Source organism: Corvus hawaiiensis, chromosome 7 (assembly GCF_020740725.1).
Source record: "Corvus hawaiiensis isolate bCorHaw1 chromosome 7, bCorHaw1.pri.cur, whole genome shotgun sequence".
Taxonomy (NCBI): domain Eukaryota; kingdom Metazoa; phylum Chordata; class Aves; order Passeriformes; family Corvidae; genus Corvus; species Corvus hawaiiensis.
Window position 1 is genome coordinate 34,072,157 of NC_063219.1, and position 12,018 is coordinate 34,084,174.

Consider the following 12,018-nt stretch of genomic DNA (forward strand, 5'->3'; position numbering starts at 1 on the left):
TCTAACACCTAGGTGTGGTCACGAGCAAGCCAGATGTCACAAATATTTGGATTTTATCATTACAGTTAGCCAAAACACAAAGAAAAGTCATCAAGGTTCCTCTCCAGACTCCAAATTTCTCAAAGTTGAAGAATATTGAAACAGTGTAGATTTATATCTTCCTGTCATTTTTAAACCATCATTTCCCACACTCCATTCCCTAGATAAAAAAAGAAGCTGTATTTCTTGGTCAGACTTGCCAGTGATCTGCAAATTTCAACACTTCACTGCATAATAATATATTGCCTATCAAATTTACATTGTCTGCCTCCTTAGAAGCATATAATTTCAAAATCTGCAGAAGCTGCAAAAAAAAATATGGGCATTCACAGGTACACACAAACTTGCAATGTTCCTGTCATTGCTGCTTTCATATGATGCAGCTCAAAGCAACACTTTTACTCCTACTTCTATTTCTAGCTTACCTCTCTAGTGGAATTATCTCCTCAGTTTTTACTAAATTGCCAGTCTCTTTCCCAACTCAGATCCAGACTTAAAACAAACTAACCGTATGGTTCCTTTAAAAATGAATATGTAATTTCTCTGGGTGATGAACTGCATACAGATAGCCACACCTTAAGGAGGCTTGAGGGGACATATTTGATGTATTTAAAGCACAGGGAATTTAGCATGAGAACTATTTTTATTTTATGTATTCTATCACAGCAGTAACACACAATCTGTCTGTCCTGAGCTATCTAAAACAGTAATGAAAAACAAGTATTAACTAACAGTGTCGTACGTCTGCTCAAACCTTTTTGCTAATTAGTGAATATGACTAGGACTGGCACCCTACAACACTAACTTGTAGTGGTAAAAGGCCATAATAAAGGTAATAAAGACCTTTTACGCACTGCAAAGATGTATTTTTTTATTACTTATTGGCATACTGGTTTTCTAATGGAATAAACACCCCATTTCCTTTTCTTTTTCCTTCTGAGTCAAATAACAATGTTAAAGCACCTTCAGCCCTGACTTAAGCACATTAATACTTCTAGCTGGCAAGTACAGTCCTAAAGCTCCCCAGTAAGTCATCCCAGCTTAAACAGTTTGTCCATGGATCCAGGCTCTGTGGCAGTGAAAGCAGCTGTAATATTGGATTACAAGGTATCAGCAAATGCAGGTTACAACAGAGCAACCACATCCACTAAAAACAGCTGGCTCCCCCTCCAGACACTGAAGCTGAAAGGACTCTTAGGGAAGTATTTCTTAGCAGCCAAGCATTTGAGAGCCCTGGGCAAAGGAATAATCAGCGGTACTTTTGCCTCCAGGATCATTGCTGGGCTCCAGGAGCGAAGTAGGGCACTGCATGGATGGGCCACAGAGCTTTTGCTAATCCCTCACCTTCCCTCTTCTCAAAGTGCATTTTCAGCTACTCCCAGATGGGAATAAAAACCCCCAGAGATTCCTAATCTCCATATTGAGCCAGAACAGTGGTGGGAAACCAGTAATGAGGAAAGAACAGAGCAGGCAGCTTAAAACCTCTGTGAGGCCACACTGCCATGACAGTGGGAGCCTGCTTTTAGCTGTTTTATTGGCTAAATTGGACAACATTTTATTACCTCTACAATAAAGCATATAATCCTAATGCATTTTCCTGACATTTGTAAACAGAACCTGCAAGCAGTCAGAAGCTAAAAATAGAGCCAGCACAGTAAGCAACAAATCTGCCACTGTCTCCACCTGCACAGCAATATCAATTTGTAAAGTCTGCCAGGCTATAGGTCAGGTTTTGCTGGAATTCCTCCACCAGTTTCAAAGTGATTCCAAATTTTAAAAATAGCCTATTTCCCACACATTCTACCTTCAACAAAATGAGGGGTTTATTCTTCTCATGTGCCCCAGAAAAAAATCATGTAACTAGGGCCCTAACTCCACAAAATCATTCCAATTTAACTTTCCAGACATCTAGCCTGCACCAGCAGGTTTAATCCAGCTCAAATTTGCTCCAAGCTGAGGACCCTGCAGTTACCCTGGACCTCTTGTTTCCTCCCGTGAGCTGGGAGAGCACCCTGGCACCTTTTTGCACAAAGGTAGGAGACAAGAAGTAGGACAGAAAATTAACTCTGACTCCAGGTCTCTCAAACAAAAAAATTTTGGGATGAATCTGACTACAAATGAGAGATGGCACATAAAACTGCTCCTCCACCTGTAATAGAAATCTCCTCTTACCTACTCAGAAAGGGCAAAGTTATTTTTAGGCAGCTCCTCTAGATGGGACAATCACTCCGTCCTGTTTGCTTTGAAATTAGTCTTTCTGAAAGACACTCTTGGAAGTCAGCACATAAAATAGCAAGGTTTCAAAAGCATATGACCTGCACTTGGCAGAAATCAGACAGGCAATTTGAACACTGCTGGAAGTGGTGGGTTTATGTCTCTTATATCACCATGCAGATCTCGCAGGTTGTACAGTCACGAGCAAGAGGAACTGGAAGTTCTGCTGAATCAGAAGTGAGACTGAAATATAGTCTGTTTTCATTGCCTAGTGTTGATAAAACATCTAAAACTAATGTTACAATAAATATTTCAAAATAAATCCATTCCAAGCAGAGAAAAACAAATAAGCAGTATTTTCTAAAAATCCCTCACAACAACTGAAGGCAAAGAACAGACATGTCTGATAATGTTAATACTTGTTAAAAATACTACTGACCCAGATCAACAGGTACACATGCCTTTCTTCAGGTGCTTTCTCCCTTCCCCAAAATTCTAGTTGAACAAAATTTAAGGATTTTTATGCACATTCATTAAATTTCTGCAATCAGCTGCAAAGGGCTGCAACACATTCATTATCTCAGACACAAGTCTGTCGGATATCTCATCTACATGGGTAGATCCAGAGTTATCCATCAGTGTCATCCTCCTAGATCCATATTTCTATCCCAAAATAATTGGCAAACTTGTACCAACATTATCTATATAAAATCTTTGGCTCATTTTCTCAGTTTATAATTGCATCAACATGGTAAAGACCCGTATTTCTGCTCAGCACCATTACACTCTTATGTATGTATCTACCAAGTGAAGCCTAAATTTAATGTTCGTCAAACCTGGATCTTCATCTCATTAGAATTTATGACCAATTGTAAAGAAGTCCCTAAGAGGGTTCATTTTTCCATCTGCCTGAAAGGTGTCACAGCAACACTTTGCATAATGAACTGCAGGAGAGTCCTAGGAGACTTCAATCCTTGGGGAAGTTCCGTTCTGGGAACTGAGTGAACGAGGCTCTAGAGACAGATATCAAGTCTTCAGCTCTGCCACTGCCTGGGGCATCATCGTCATGCCAAGAAACCACAAAAAATCCTCAAGGTAACTCAAAAATATTTGGAGATTCAGTAAGACAACAAATTTTGCTGTTGGTAGTAGTAAAGTTTTCCAGGAATAATTGTCTTTCCTTGTCTATTATGCAGTTAATTATTTTGCTTGTTTCTTGGCAGTGGTCAAATCTTTAGCAGCTGCAAACTTTCATAACTTCATTTACTTCAGTGAAATACTACAGCATATATAAGTTGAATGTATTCCTCAATTACTATTTTAGAAGAAGGAAGTTTCAGGATTTTGTGCAAAGGTTTTCCTTTGAGTTTAATCCAAACATTTCTTTCCAGTTCACGTTAGCAGAATTTTTTAAATTACTTATTATTGTTGCTGTTGTTGTTATTGCTGATTTCAGAATTTTCTAGATTAAGTAGTTCATTTTTCAATATTTCAATTTTAGAATTTTTAAAAACCTATTTTTGTGGGTTTTGGACAGAAATGTCAATTCCCTTTGCTTACATGTTTTTTGTTTCCATTTGAAACTGATTATTCATTATACCACGGTGCTCACCAACAGTAGCGAAGATCGAAGAACAGCAAAGCAGTCCAGACCTAAAGCTTACCTAGGCTGCAGATTCACTTCTGTTTGATTTGCTTTCACCTTCCCTTTTGCCACCAGAAGAGCAGCCAGGCCTCCACTGGCATGTCCCACAAATGGGCCAGCCTGGGCAAACTCACAGGACTGCCCAATCCTGAACTATGAAATAATCCTACTGCAGAAAACAAGGTATAACTTTTCAAATGATGAAAACATTACCCTTGTGGAGAACACAGTGACCCAGCTTCTCTGTAGTACACAGCAAACTGAGCACACCAGCGATATAAAGAAGCCTGGTATAAAGCCCCTGAACGATAGAGACACACAGACACTGACTGTAAATCTGTTCCTGATTTCAGGAAATGAAAAAAGAATCCTGGGATATCTTTTAACAGCTGCTGCAATATCTTCTGTATACAACAAGCTTTCCCTGCAACCCTTCAGTGAGTAGAGCACTAATAAATGGTCAGCCAACTATACCAGAGCTGTCAATTTTGTATGGCAGTCTTTCCCAGCGTAGCTAGAGAGGAACACCAGAAACCATTTATTTAGGGAAAGGCAACTCCCATCAGGCAGAGTTAGCAGCAATTTCCAGGGCTGCTCAGAGCCCATGCAGGAGCAATATTCCAGCAATATTCCAGCATGTGCAAGTGCTCTGTAAAGCACAGGAGAGAGCAGGATCCCTCCTGTCTGGCATCCCACTGCTTCACACACTCCCGTGCTTCCTCTCTCAGGTGCCAACCTTCTGTTTTCAAACAAGATCATCTCAAGAAAAAAAGAACACAAATATCAGAGAAAAGGAGGACTTGATCTTTTTATTTAGTATTGGCTTTCCAGGGGGCCAGAACTAAAAGAGGGCCCATATGTTACAGCTCCAGTTGAGCTTTATTGGGATGCTAAATGCATATGTTGGCATTTAAGAATAGATATAATGAAACTTTTAGGTCTATAAAAAAACAGCTAGATATGTGGTGCAAACTCTCTGCAACTGAATATACAGGTGCATAGTTTCATCTGTTGTATTTCAAATGGGGTCACTTGAACCACCCAAAATAACTCACTGCAATGACATTAAAGCACATTGTCTTTTAATGAAACTATGTATTATTGATGCCCCAACTCCAAATATAACAACTGAAATGGCCTAGAATGTTGCAAATGCCTGTAACTGCACATTTACCAGGGAATTTTTTGCAGCTTATGCCTACAATCCACAAGCTTTGTAATTTCGAGCCTGGAACCAGATTCCAAAACCAAAGGAAGCAGTTTGACCCTGAACAGGGATAAGGAAGGAGTGATGCCTTGGCTAAAAAAGCCACAAATTACCACAAATGTTGGGAGATATCAGACACATCCAACAGCTGTTTCTAAAGCCCTCTGGCCAAGATTTGTAACTTGCTGTATCCAGACAAGGGTTATCTAGATTTAATGACCTGAGAGACTCTCCAAACACAACATTTCTCCCATTTTTTTGTTTTACTGACTGGAGGCAAGAGAAGCATTGAGGTCATACTCAGCACAAAAGAAAAAAACTGTTCTTGGGAGTCTGACCAGTTGGTTTAAAACAAAATTAACAGACTAAGCCAGGACACTGAGGTGAAAACCCTTATCTGACCTAAAGGGGTTTCTGGAAGCTTCATAGGGATTCAACGAACTCATGTTTTATAAATGTGTCCTCAAACCTGTAACAACTTGGACACAGATTAAACATTTTTACCAGTCATTGAAGGTTTTGAATTGTTAATCAAAGAGATGAAACACTGCCATTATTCTCAGGTTCTGGTAAGTTCCTGTCCTGTGGTCACATTAGAAAGATGAAGAGATCCTTTCAAAAAGTTAATTAAAGAGAGATATTGTACAAAAGCTCAGATGTATTAACATAGAATTTATATGCAAGGATTCAGGCGAACTGTAGCACAACCAACAATGAATGTATGAATATCATTGGCTGTGCTATTGGCTGTGTATTGGTGCCTGTAAGAAAAAAAAAATACTGCTAATTTAGAAGCACAGCACACTTAAAATACTGCTAATTTAGAAGCACAGCACACTTAAAAGAACATAACCAGTGAGAACTGCATCCTCTGCCCCAACAGGATGATTTGCCTCCATTCCTGTAAAGAAGCCTACTGGTTTAATTTTAAAAAGATGCTCAACTTGAAGTTTGACAAATTTAGAATAAAAGAAATATATCATAAAAGTCCAAGAGCCAAAGCTCCAGACTCAGGGTATTTTTTAATTTATTTTTGCTTATTTTTATTTATTTTTATGCTCCTATTTCAAACTTGACTGTGAGCAAGTTGGGGTATTTTAGAAATCAAGAGCATTAAAACAAATCAGTGCTGCTGTTAAAAAAAAATAAAAACAATTAAGTATCCTCAGAGCAGCAGACAGACAGACACAACCCAGTTTTAAATACCTGGAATCACACTGCAATCCAACCTCTGCTCCACATAAACTGGCTGAGAGAAGTGCAACATGGATGCAGATGAAGAGAGGATTTGGTTAACTCTGTCATATATTCTAGAAGAGTATCTATATTTCTAGAAGTATTACACTTGTCCTGTAGCTTAAATATAGTTCTTAAATAAGAAAGAAAAATGCTATCTATGGTTTAAGTTTATTCCAGTTCAATTCTTCCCAGCAGTCTTTAAATTTAGAGAAAATAAACACATTTTAGCCATGGTAAGAATTTAAAACCAGTTCACAAAGGCACTGGCTAAATTCTCACTTTTCCTCATTGACTGTAAAGACTCTTTCTTAGTATCTGCTATCCATGATACATCACAGATGAATTTTCAACTTATGAACAAACAGAAACCTTCCAGACAATAGTATTTTCACTGAAATTCCATGTAAATATACAAATTTTTGAACAAAGTTCTTCTATTTTCCCTAGAATTTCAGTAAAATTTTAAGCAGCTAATCAGATGAAGAAATGCATAGCAAAAGTTTGTATTTACCATGAGAGGTTTTCCAACAAATTAAAATCTATTTCATTGTATGGATTTTAAGTTTTCACTATGTGTATGGAGGAAGTTCCGGGTTTTGAGGTCATCATAGACATGTAACTCTATTTACAATTACCTCAAAAATAAAACAAACTGAACAATTACAGTAGTTTTCTTATTTCAGAGGAAAGGAAACAGAATTGGATCAGGGACCACAGGAGATATTTGAAGATCAGAGATACAGAGTAAGTTTAATAAGCCAGAAGAAGTGGACTCTGAAGAGAGAGTGTAACTGTGTGGAAAGGCAGGTAGATCCAGGTGGCTGGCACAGTTTCTCACACCATACTGCCAACCCTTAAACTTTTCCTTTCCTAGTATTCTTATCTCTGAAATGGGATGCAAGTACTTCCACAGCCCAGGATGTTACGCAGGGAAAATCATTTTGCTGTATGAAAGGATGGAGTAATTCTGCAAAGAGTGACAGCAGGCACCATGAATATCTTCTCTATTCAAATAAACTGTGTAGTGCTATGTCCTGCCTTTTATGATATTTCACATTCTCAAAGCACTGCCTTAACTTTTAGACCTGCAAACTTTACCCATGGAAAACAGTACCCAATTAGAAACGATCTGTAGGAGCTTTATGGCATTCCCACAGCTCCACAGTTGTGAGAGACTATTTTTATACTAAACGTATTTGAACAGACTTCTGAAAATCAAAGCAGATTTCCTTCTACAGAGAAATACAGCACATCTTCAGAAGTGTATCAAGTGCTGAAAAAAAAAATCATTTTCAAAATAATTTGGCATTGTCCTTTAATTTGCACTAGGATAATGTAATTGTAATTACTGACACTGATGTGACTAGTGCAACTCCAGTGATAGGTTTTTAAAGCTCATTTTTGTCCTGCTGAAAAACGTCTATTTTCCCACAAATGCAGTGGGAGCCATGAATGCATAGGTGACTATTTTAAGCATCCTTCATTTTAGCTTCCTTTGAAAAGTTCTGGATTTGGAACGGAGAAAAATGAGTCCATACAAAACTGTCAGCTGGACACCAAATAATGAATACGCCCTAAAAAATTATAAGAAAGAGCTGTTAAAAAATTACATTCAAACTCAGGTACTTGAGAGCATAGAGGCAGGCTGAAACTTTTTTTAAAAAACTATTTCTAGTATAACCACTTATCTGTGTTCCATTTTTTTATGAAGGTAAAAGAAGATATTTGCTTGGCATTGTCCTTGATATTTTTGTCTGGTTCCTCCCTTAACTCACAGGTGGTTTTCTTGCAATGCTGTTCTTGAGGGGGATAAACAGAAATAGAAAAAAATCTCTTCACTTCTACATTTGAGATTTAGAAACCTAAGGCTGCTGCTCTGGTTGGAGCCCATCCACACCTGACCAAAACCAAAACTGGAGATTTATATTCATTTCTCTATGCATGGCTCTCCTGAACGTGCCAAGAATGGAACAAGGTGTGTGTGAGCACAAGACCAGAAGAAATTCACACTCATGACAGTTCATCTCATATGAAATGTTTGTTCTCTGAGCATTTTAATGAACTTAGAAATATGAAAACCAAGGAAGATCCAAACTGAAAAGTATAGGTTGTTGAAAGATAATTAGTTGCCTTCACAGCCTTTTTCATCATCCCTATGGATTTCAGAGACAAGACACGTATCAGGGCACCCCTATTTAATTAGAAGGCTAGTGAGCAGCTCCAGAGCCAAAACAAGCTGCCAAGTACAATTAAGCTGGCTGCCAGCATATAGCACAATCTTAGAGACTTTTCCTTTTATAAAGGGAGATTAGAAATGCACCATCCCAGGCATCTCAGTGACTTACAGCAGAAACTTTAAAACCTGGTTTTACATACACATCTACACGGAATTCCAATTTAAAGTTGCTTTTTGATGTAAAAAAATTTAGATATCTCCACTGGCTGTGGGAAAGGACACCTGATCAGACTTCTCCAGCCCATTTTTGCATGTAGGAGCGTGAGGACCTATTCTCAGAAGTTAAGAACACAGCATGTCATGCTAAGGACACCTATACATGCTTCCTCACAGCTCCTCATACCCCATTAAATCCTTCAATTTAATCTTCAGTTTTAACAAGTGAGGGTTCAATTCCTACCATGTAACATCTTAAACTAGTAAATCTCTCCCAGAGCTGTTCCCACACTCTAAGAATCTGCAGTTTTAAAAACATAAAATCACTTGTAGTCTCTCTACTGGTCAGTATGTTCAAGAATTTCTTTATGTGGTATATTTGACAAAGCACCAAAATTCACACCTGGAAGAGTTATATTGGAATAAAGTAATAGATATTTTGGAACTGAGGGTAAATTGGGAAAGCTATCACAATTACAATACATTTTACTGGTCCACTTTGCTAATAAACCTACAAAATGCCAAAACAACAATAGTCTCTCTGAATCAGCATGTTTATTCATAATTTAATCTCAGTACTGTCCTATCAATATTTATTTATATTTACTGTATTGTCAGATAATTTGTGGCAGTTTATCACTTAGATTGTTACACTATAAACTGATTTCTATGGTCAGATAACTGGAAATAAAGAGATGACTGAAAATGTTATGTTGTTCATTCAGTTAGACCAAATGGCAGATTTTATCACCTGTTTCCATGTATTTTATCATGGGTCATGATCAAAATAACATTTAATTCTCTGATAGGGAAGATTATGTTATTTGCACAAAGCAGTGAAATAGCCCAGGTAACTCAAGTAAAATGGATTGATTTCAGCTCACTAACTAAAAGATAGCAGACCCTGGCTCTACTTGTCCTACAGCTGCTGGAATGCCAGGAAATCTTCAAATTTGAAGTGGATTATTATGCTCCTTTAATAAAAATCACCAAGCAGTGAAAATTCACCCTTCTTGGACAAACTTAATTAAACAGTCAAGTTCTGAACACAAACAATTCTGCTAAATAGATAAAAAGTCAGGAAGAAAAATTTAAAAAGTAAATTATCTGTGCTGTCTTTTATCTTTCAAAGCTGAAATATAAACAAACCTTCCTGGGAGAGAAACAACTCTCTGCTGGTTCTCTGTTGAATGTAACTGTAGGGAGGAATTGCAGGCCCTTCAGACAAATCTCTTCCTCAGACAATGTGTTAATCTCAACAATCTATTGCTAAGGGCTGCAATAAAGAACCCTGTCATCAATCCTCCTTCAGTGTTGCAGCATGAAGATGCTCTGACAGCAAGGATACCACAGACACACTGCACACATAAAATAGCTCTCCACTCAGGCTTAGTCTACAGCTCGAGAGCAAACCCAGTGTATTATGTTAGCTGTGAGCTCCAAGTCATTAAGCAAAAATTAAAATGAAATATGAGCCTTACTAACAAATTTTTGTTGTTCTGTGTTTTTTAAAACAAGCCCTGTTAGTAGCTTTGAAATGCAGTAATTCTAAATAAACTATCTTGCAAACCTGTAATGCACATTTTCTAACAAAAACTTTTAAAAACTGTTGGCAGTTTTCTTCCAGTTGCACAGTCTTGACAACAGCCAGCAATAGGGAATCATATCCAGCAGTTCAAAGACTGGGAAGAGCTTCCCTGATGGATACAGAGTTGTAAAACTAAAAGAAAACCCACCAAGTGACTGACATACCACACTGCTCTGCATCTGTCCAATTTTAGAGTAATTGGCTTGACATACCTTCTGCTAATTCTGATCAAAGTTAACAGAAGACTTGCAGTCATCTCTGATGATATGAGCTTAATTTCTCTGGACAGATAACAGTCCAGATAATATCATAAAAAACGGGATGATAAGATAGGGGGATATTACAAAGTTGTACACTGCTATTTACAATACATAATCAGGTCAATAAAACTCAAACTCCATCAATTGTTTTTTTCCGTTCCATGCACAACTACTCCAAGGAGTAAGCTCTTGAAAAGCCTTGCAAACATATTCCCAGCATAAAACCTATTATGTCAGGCAACACATATGTATTTTTTTAACAAACAAAGAATTTCTGCTGTTGATCTTTTTGCTTTTCTTTCCTGTTATGCAGCCTTCAAAACTAAGAAGAAAATTTTATGTGTCAGTATACAGGGAATGTTTAAAGCAGAGTTGATAGGCACTTCACTTGGAATCCAAATTACTTTTCAGTGGAAGACACTAAGCATCAACAATCCATGGAATCATCTAAAATATCCTGACTTAATTTTTCTGAGATGATAAGCATAGTCTCTGAAAATCCGGTTTCAAGATCTCTGCAGTTGCCCTTCTGAAAATGGATCTAACTTTAAATGGGTTAAAATGTCTCCAACAATATGACACAGCAAAAGTTTTTAAAATTTTTGGCAGCACTATATTTTTTAAAATATTTTTTCAGGTTATTGAAAGCAAAAAACCCAAACATGCGCACACACTTTTATCATTCTTAGATCTTCATCTGCTCTCCTTTTAGAGATCAGCCAGTATCTACTATTCTCTGGCTCCATATATCAGTAATGATGGGTTTGTGCTGGTTTTCTTTATTCATTTGTAAATTATTTATGTTGAGAATACTTGCTGGTTTAAAAAAGGAGAAACCTAGAATTACTAACACCAGAATGCTGGTCTTGTACTTAAAAAAATCCAGTGGGTCTGGATTTGCAGTCACCAATCCTGACCCTTAACCTGAGATTAATTTAGTAGAAGTGGTGGGTTTTGTGATGCCTGAGAATTGTAACACTACTGTAGCACTGCAGATAGACCAACCATGCCTTGCTCACTATTCCCACTGTGGCAGAGTTGGTGTTTTCCTTCCTTGGCAAGGCGAGGCTTTAAACTTCCTTGGCCCGATGCACCGGTGCAGCCCCAGCCTGGGTCCCTGAATGACGCAAGCCCCGCTGCCCCAGGTGGATTCACTTGTGACTCCACTCGTGATTTCCCTCGCCTGCTGCCTGGTGAGGGAAACGTGTTCCTTCTGCAAAGCCTTCCAAGCCAGAACAGGTATTTCATATTCAATGACAGCTCTAATTGTGTTAGCTCAGCCACTGCTCTCGATGACCTCAAAGCCTCCCCCACAGGTGAGACATCCTTTTAAGTTTACAAATTACTGTACTGTTTTCCCTGGGTTGCTCTTACTCATCCTTCCAGCTGCCTGGTGGTCAGGGCCATAAAACAATGCTAACTCTGCTTTGCAGC

The 12,018-nt window shown here is 38.1% G+C and overlaps 1 protein-coding gene across 1 annotated transcript in view; it reads right to left on the reverse strand.

The window, feature by feature from the left end:
- Positions 1–12,018, reverse strand: part of TMEM163 (transmembrane protein 163) — a 90,104-nt gene that overhangs the window by 36,665 nt on the left and 41,421 nt on the right. The window lies entirely within an intron of this gene.